This window comes from Cyprinus carpio, unplaced genomic scaffold (assembly GCF_018340385.1).
Source record: "Cyprinus carpio isolate SPL01 unplaced genomic scaffold, ASM1834038v1 S000006453, whole genome shotgun sequence".
NCBI lineage: Eukaryota > Metazoa > Chordata > Actinopteri > Cypriniformes > Cyprinidae > Cyprinus > Cyprinus carpio.
In genome coordinates this window covers 117279-126657 of record NW_024879135.1, presented here as the reverse complement: position 1 = coordinate 126657, position 9379 = coordinate 117279, and positions in this window count along the sequence as shown.

Genomic DNA, 9379 nt, shown 5'->3' with positions numbered 1-9379 from the left:
CTCACACAATGTATGGTACTTGTCTACAGTGTTGTATGCCTTCTTTTAAAGGGGACCTTATTACGCCCCTTTTCCGCATGATGTAAAATAACTCGTCTTGATGTCCATAGAGTGTGATGTGAAGTTTTAACCTCAAAATACCATACAGATTATTTTTTAATAGCGGGTTAAAATTTTTATTGGCCTACTTTTTAGTATGAGCCAAAACGCACCTCTTTTCGGCGGTCTTTCCCTTTAAATGCAAATGAGCTGGTGCTCTGGGGAAGAGGGCTGAGCGGCGAGAGCTCAAGCTCCGGCAAAACCAGTATTTTCTTTGCAAACAAACACTCCACCATGTTTAAAATACCTGCCTGTTTATCTTTACAGAAAACGATTCAGTTTAAAAAAGTCAGTCAGCTGATTGTACTGTGCATAAAACATGCACTTTATGAATTACACAGACGGGAGTACGGTGCGATAAAAAAATAGCTCATGGTGCCATAGCCCCACCTTGTGTTTATGACTATGACTAATTCCATCGTTCCAACTTCACACTTGCTTTCATATGCACTGTTTAACTCCCACTTTCCTATTCACTCATCACTCTGGTTGATGCACGTGAAGGCAGCATCATAGAAAAAACAGACAGACACTGGGTAAGCTTCAGCAACATTAGCCCTCACAAAGCCTTATCTCTTTCAGAAAAGGCAATTTTGAAAACAAACGCGTGATACTTATTGGATCATGAAGCAGTTTGGCACTGGGCTTCGATAAATCATTCATGAGCAACTTTTGTGCAAAACCTGCTTTCTACCATGGCCCTCAGTCACAAAGCAGTCTGGTGTAAAAGATTCGCGCAGACATAAATGAATATCGGTAGAGCTTTTGGGGAGCATTTTCTCAAAACAACACAAGTAATCCCCCTCGGTCTCATTGGCTCTCAGATTTCGGCAGTACAATGTAGAGAGCTATGTGGATTCTATATCCGCTACAGAACCCTAAAACGCTTGGATTCTCGTCAGTGAAGCAATGGCGGACTGTATACTAGCTCGCTGTGAACTCGCTCAGTGCAGTTCTATTGTTAGAACGGCGTGTCTTTCAACTTTCTTAGGCGGGGCCCTGTGGTTAATGTGATGTCACATTAGCAGCCAATGCTGAAAAGTCCAATCAAGTCAAGTCAAGGTCACGTCCAGTCAAGTCAAGTCATGCTTAACTATTGTCAATTCTGCCCACATGTAACAGTACAACATACAGAGACTTGAAATTGCTGCGTACTCTCAGACCCATGGTGCATACAGATAACACTAACAGATTAGAGCCTAAAAATATACGATACGATCCAGATTAAAATAATTAAATATAAAAATACACTATACAAGATAGGGCAATGTAAAAAAACATATGAAAACAGTAGTTTTGGGAGACAAAAACGTGCTTATTTTACTTATTGGGCTATTTTAAAAAAAAAAGAATTGGTGGATTTTTATCATTATAGGGTAGGTTGTTGTACACACACTGACAACACGACAATTTATGCTCCCAAACAACATGTGACAATGATTTTTTTTCAAAATAGGGTCCTCCTTTAAAAAGTAATGCATTACACATTTTTGGCGTTACTTCCCTTAATAAAAGTAACTACATTACGTTACTTAGTTACTTTTTGTGGAAAGTAATGCGTTACGTTTACTTTTGATGTTTACTTTTTTAAATATGAGCAGAGGCTTGGATTTGTTTTTTTAAAATAAGAAGTTCTATTTTACAGCAAATGTAAAAGCCCTTTCACACCAAAGGAGTGTAATCAATAAACCTCAGGCTGAAGGAAAAATAAATTCGGCTGTCTGTCAGGTAGACACACCAGTAGAAGAAGGTTTCAACACTTCCTCAGCAACAAAAAAACAAAAACAATGGAAGCACAAATGTTTTAGTTTATTTTTGCTTATTAGTCATGGTTGAATTGGATCATCGAAAAGGGTCAGCAGCAAAGAAATTAGTTATAAATGGGATTAGATACGATTTGTGTTATTTAACATATTAACCATTGCAGAGGTTCAAAGCATTTCAACCTGTTTTAAAATTAATTTTGATGAATACTAAATTTTGTTTTTTTTTTTTTTTGCAAGTGGGCAAGAAGTTACTGCCCTGTCACCAATTTAGTTCTAGAACTAACATCACTGTTCACGTAACAGCGCACGACAACAACCTCTGTACCTTTAAGTTGTTTACGAAAGAAATTCTTGGTTCCCAAACATGATATTGTTCTTTTTTTCTCAGCTATAGGTTATACCTACTGGGAAAGAGTCATGTTATTTGGGTTTTGTCTCAGACAGGGGTGGACTATTGAGAAGGAATCCTAATAAACTTGATTAAAAACGCGTTGCAGTGAGTTCAGTTGGAATTAAAGTTTTTTCTGGTCCTGTTCCTTTTAGGCACAACAATATGCCAAATTAAAATCAAAGTTATTTTCCCTAATCAAACACACACCTAAATGTAATCTTCTTGAACTTGCGTGAACATTGTAGTACTTTAAGTCCTCATTCCCAACCCAGCATTTAAGCATTTATGTTTTGATTATGGCCAGGCCCATCCTCCAGGCGATTCTGACAGGGATGACAAAACAAACGAGGGTGGAAAAAAAAAAAAAAAAAAACAAACTAACACAAAAAAACATACTTGTGAAAGTATGCGTTTCACTCACCAATAGACACCTAATTACAAAGGGACAAATAATACAGTCATGAATAGATTCCACCAAAAGTTTCTTCTATCTGTCAGGCCCCCAATTACCTTACTCTTAGCTGTTACTTTTTATAATGGAAATGAAAATACACGTGTAATGGTAAATTGTATATATCCGTGTGACTCTTAAAGTGACAGCGTGCTAATATTCCTGCTGAGACTGGTGTGCTTATATTAATCTAATTATTATAATTAATATTTCAATAATATCAACACATCAAAATCACATTCAAAATCACACACTGCTCCTTGAGTGAAGGAAAAACCTTTTTGTAGCTTTAATAGAAACAAAAAAAAGTTTAATTCTTACAGTGCTGAAGACTCACGCTGTTTTTTTTTTTTTTTTTTCATTTTGATTATTAAATTTTTCTGTAGTAGGCATGGTAACTGCCTTGAGAATTGCATAAAAAAACATTAAAGTCCCAGTTTTGTTTCATCATTGTATCTTTTTATTATATTGTATTTGTCCTTTGCTTTTTATATTACTGACAAGTTTTAAATAATTTGATTTATTAATTTTGAGGACTTTTTGTTGTGTGTTCTTGAAATTCCCTGCTGGTCTCTACAATGTAGATGTCAATAGCAAACTGATTTTACAGGAAATATATATTTGGATATGTATCACTATCTTTAATAAATCACTCATATAAAGTTTGGTCATATGGCCCCCCCTCATAATCATGTTTAAATAATCATGATCACAATATTGACCACAATAAATCGTGATTATTGTTTTGTGGTTTTTGCATTCGAATGTGGATTTTTTCTTTTAAAATTTGATGAATAGTTTGGAATTTGAATAGTTTTTGACAGCCCTACAAGCCATTCCAACTGTTGCCAACTAGAAAAAAAAAAAGCAGGAACAGCAAGCTTTGGCCCCAACACACACTTATAACAGTCCCGCAAAACTCAGCTGGAATTCAGTCAGCTGTAAATTTGTGTAAAGTTTTTATTGCTTTTTATTGCATTAATTATTTTTTTATTTTGGCATTTTCATAACATTTTTAATTGTAACAATAGCAAACTCAAATTAACTGTGGTACAGGTGTTAATTTGCACTTTAACATTTCAAGTCCTACAGCACGAACTGGCCACACTTAATGTGGTGTATTGAAAAGTAGCAAAATAAACAAGCAGACAATGAATTTACAGAACAGAATGTTACTTTTGAAAACAACAAATTATCTATACACAGCAGCAAGCCACCTGTACATAAAACAACAACTGTTAATCTAGAACTAGCTAACAGAGGCATAATGATATTGGAATATGATAGCAAGAACCTCAAAGGTCGGGCTAAGTGTAAATAGTGTTAAGCTGTTTATCAGTAACCAATTTATAAAAAAAATAATTGTTTTATTACAAAAAAAAATATACCCCAGTAAAGTGTTATTTTTACACAGAAGACAAAAACTTTGATCTAAAACTAGCTAAGTAAAATGTTTTATTATAATATATCAGGATTGCCAACATTGGTTGCCTGAATGAAGTGAGATACATGAATATTTAACAAACAAACAAACAAACAAACAAAAAATACACACTGCCCTTTACTCACTGTTTGTCTATAGTGAATATTTTTGAATATTTTGAATATTTTAGAAGCAACTATAATTATTTTTTTCATTCTACCGCTTGTGGCAGGAAAATTCACTTTAAGAGATTCGCGTTTCATTCATTATGAGGAAAAACATTGCCGAGAAATGTGTCTCTGTGGAAACAAGGCCTTTTTTTTTTAGATGAAAATAGACATATTTTAACACCAGTAGATTACAGCAGAGGATCACTCATCAGCTCAAGTTTTTCTACTCCCTAGTTTTTTTGTTACCACATCTTGCTTATTGATTTATTATAAAATGAGCTATAATACCACTTTTTTGTACTTGTACTAAAGTATGAATAAAAAAATTAGTAATTTTCCATTTAGCAAATGGAAGATGACTCAATGATATATAATTTGTCTGTTTACAAGGGGTGTTCTTAGTCTGTATTTGTGTTGATGTACATTTTTGTGATAAAACTGGATTGTATTTGCATGCCCCATTTTTGGCCAGGACAAACTCATGTGAACGGAGATGTTTCAAAAGTGAGAGATTGGTGTAAATAAAGGCTAAAACAAAACAACAACAAAAAAAAAAAATATTAATGGTCTAAGTAATTAAAAATAATGCATCGATTTAGTTTTTTTTAACCTGTAGAAAGCTGCTAAATATATTCCGAGACCACTACAGACTTGTCCGCTGCTGTATGTTTGTTTACTCCTGAATTTTCCCTTCAGCATCAAACAAAATAATGCACAGCTCTATTTTGACAGCCGTCTTGTCCAATAGTTCATCATCAGTCCATTGCTACAATGTTTAGATATTTCACTTGCAATCATAGCAATTGACTCGCAGGAACAATTTAGCGCTGATTCCGCTCGCGAATTTTTTTACCTTCGAGTTTGTCATTCTCTGAAACAGTATAGGCATTGGACAAATCCACAAAATTTTTCCCCAAATTTTAGAACGAATTATGTTAGAAACCTTTTTTTCTTGTTATAATGGGAAGATCCTCGACGCGTGTTAGAACTCCATAAACTTGTGAAAACAATAGTTCATAAACACACCTTTGGTCTGATTTCTGCATCGGACTTTCGTGCATTACATATCGCCTGTGGAAATATGAATGCAGATGATATGTATAGATTAGTTTAATATATTTAAAATTTGCGTTTTTTGTAATAACCATTGACCGATTGACACTATATCACAAAAACAAACAACTTCTTACTGAATAGCTATATTAAAGAATACTGTGACTATGACAAAATAAATGACCAGAAGTATAGGTGAGCATTGGAGTTCACCAGAGCTGGCTGAAGTGTAGTATGTAATGGTAAGCTGTTGATGGAGCGTTCCATTATACTAATGTTAGGATGTTAATGCTACATTGTGTGATGTTTGGGGGAAGCCAGTTGCTTAGTGAATGCATTCAGGTTTTATGTTGTGATGGATGTGAGCATATCAATGTATGTTTGATGTAATAAGAACACTGTTTTGAGGGTTCCTAGGAAATTGCCGTTTTGTTCAAACTTAATGCGCCTTCCAGAAGCTTGGTGTTCTGCAAGTTAACAACACGTTTGTGGTGTAAACAACCATCCCAAAGATGGTTCAAAATCATCTCTCACAGACCTTTTCCCTGCACTGTTCCCCCAGACTTGGGGAATCACCTCCCACTCTCATTGTGAACAGCGTGCGTCTTTAGTCATTTTCAAAAAACTTGCACCAACTAGCACTTACCTATTCTATACTTTAACAAACCATAGCTATGTGTACTGCACTAGAATAACTGAGTACTTGTCATGGCACTTGTACATGCTGTTGGTAGTTCTCTCGTTGGTCCGATTGCTTCTGTTGTTCTCAGTTGTAAAAGTTGCTTTGGATAAACAGTGTCCTGGTAAGGAGTTAGATGTAAATGTAAATGTAAGGACTTTTTTACCACTGTGATAATTAATCAAAAAATGTTTCTTGTGCAGCAAACCAGCATATTGAATGATCTCTGAAGGATCATGAGACACTGGAGAACTTGAGGATCTGACATCTGTAAAAAATAAGTTTCATTTTAACTATAACAATTCTTGTAAAAACGGTAACGGAGAAAAACTGTTAATAGGTACGTCAGTAAGTCTTCCTGTTCCTAGATACAGGGAAAAACTTGTAAAAGATCAAACCAGACATTTCATGTAATTTTACAGTGAAAATTGCTGTTTAATTTTTACAGTTTTTTTAGAAGTAAAACAACACATCAAATCAATGTTATAACATTTACAGGTTCAAAAACATTCCCTGCATGACACCGAGCCCAGCAGGTGATTGAAAGGTATAAGGGATTATTTGAGTTTAAATAATCATGTTTTTGTTATCATTTAAATTGTACATTTGGACTTTGTTACACTCTCTGTTGTTTAAATGATTTTTTATTTTTCAAAGAAGTGTAAGACATCACGAGTAAGAGGGGAAACCTTGAGAGAGTTGTCAGGTAATTGGGCTAGTAAAATTATTTTCACAATATTTAAGTTTTTCAATATTTTTAAATCTGATAGCCTAAATGCAGTTTGTGTGTAAGCGTAGGATAGAAGAAACCGTTACTGACTATCTCGCTGGAGAAGCCTTAGTTAAGGCTAATATATCCACTTTGAGAATCAAGCACAAGTAACATGCACATTTGTTAATACACATTATTTTTTAACATGAAATTGCCTTATAGTCATGTCCATAAAATGCAGTGACCGTATTTGTTTTACTCTCCATTTAACAGTGTACGCAAATGGTTAGGCTACGTTTTTAAACGTCTTGTCTATCACATTTTTGTTTCAAATCCAAAATTTTACTTATTAAAGGCACACGTTCATTTGCTTGTGTATGGGTCCTTGGAGATTCCTATTTCATTTTTTATTAAACATAGCTTGACATAGCTTAACAGTTTAAGAACAATGCACAATCAGCACAGATGAAACAACAGATTTGTAGACCGTCACGCTAAACTCCACCACAACTCCAAGGCCCACTTTTTTTATTTGTCACTTTATACCAGTTCTGTCCTGCACTTATAAACAACATAAAAACAGACATAGTTTGAAATTAAAGCATCGGCAAGCTAACAGCACAAACACGAACGTGAAAATTCAAAGCAAACTTTATACAACTAGCTTAAGTGTGCGTGAGTGTCCTGCAATCATTCAAAGTCAGTGAATGACTGTACCAAAATTTTGCAGACTATACAAAACATGTTTAAATTGTTACAAAATGATGAACAAAATATAGTGTTAGAGCACAGTTTGTGTGCAACAGCTGTAAATACATTTAGCCTTTTTCAAAAATATTCACACTAAACCTGCTGAAATACAAGGAGCATGAATGAAATTCCTCAGTTCCACCTGGTTCCACGCACATGTCCTGGAGATACCTCATGAATATTCATGTATGCTCCGCCCACGGGAGGAACCGAAAATCTCAGAAAACAGGAATGTCTCATAACACCGGCACAACACACAGATCAACTCCACCTACTTAGAACATATCTAGCACCTTATAACATCTGTCTCTTCCTTAGCCCCTCAGCGTACAGGTGATGTCATAGTGATATTTGTATACTGAATCGTGATTGGTTCATATCGTAACTCTTTCCAGTGCATTGAGTCCCTTTTCCTCCACTGCGTGTGTCCAACTGCTCAAGCCAACCCAATATATACGTTATTTTACTGTCATCTGCTCTTTTGACGGACACACTCTCTTCGGTGTTTTGTCTGTATATGGACCACCACGAATCTACACGATTTTATTTTCTCTGTTTAATATCAAGTGAGTAGACTGAATTAAGTATTTGTTTTCAAAAAAATGACTGGCTTGAATATTTTTATTAGACTAAAAGGGTCAAAGTTTCAACTTTATATTTTTATTACAAGATAATGATTAACTTTTACTTGTGGTAGCTTTTGCTTCTCACCTGCTTTTGAACTGATACCAAAGTTTTTATTGAAGAATTGTCGTTTAAATTCTTTTTTGTACGAGTGAAATAACACTTTCGTTTAAGTATATCTTTGTAGGTCAAAAATGGCAAAAACATAATTGGCCCATCCGCTTTGCGTCTGGGTATCATAATTACGTTTGGCATGTTTCATCCTCTCTTGGCGTAGATGTTTTTTCTGGTTCGCCACCCTTCTAAAAACTCCGGCTCCCACTGGCCCATAGGCTTTCTTAGACCAGATCAAAATTTCACAAAATCACTCTCTCAAGAGCAACAACCTGTCATGTACTGAAAGGGCGAGGAAGAAAAACCCTTAGTTCTGTCGTTAGGGTGTGTCTGTCGGCCTGAAAATTTATAGGTTTGAGTTTCAGTGACTGCAAAAGTTTTCAATTTATTGAATAATGGTCATCTGATCGGAAATGATAGAGCTTCCTCTAACAATGATGCAGATGATGCCAGCGTTTTTATCATTATCAACCTCCTATGGGGATCTGTCCAACCTTTCCTCCATCTCCTCGTCCCTCCCGTTCCATAGGTGGATTTTGATGCATTCTGGATCCCTCCAATCACACCAACAGGATCACCAGGTCTGGAAAAACCTTTTCAATCTTCACTACTCAGCTACTGACATCAATGCTGAGTATTCCTGGACGGATTGCGCTTGATGACAAGGGTGCGAGAACCTAATGAGGATTTTTGTGATTCCCAAAAAGGGACACACGGGTGTGTTGGATTGTAAAGTAACAATAAGCCACACTCAACGGGTGTCGACCACAATGAATATTTGTTTACCGAGAATCTCTAGCGAATATCATACAAGTGAGCTTTGTTCTTAAGGGCCTATGCGAAGGTTTGCCTGGATTAATAATGAGTCACTATCGCTACCATGGCCGCTTGCAATTTTTACCGTTCCTTTGAGAAAGAGTGAGATGCATATCGCAAGAGTACTAAACTTGTGGGGTCGTCGGTCATTTCGACCGGAATTTTTACGTTTAAATGTTAAAAATCACAAGCTCATCGGAATGATATGAAATCCATCCACTTGGGGTGTGAACGCACCAAGGACATGATTTGAACATCACTGGAGAAGAACACTCGGGCCGCATAGGGAATCGCAAAAGCATTTCAGCGAATCTTTGTGTACACGTACAAA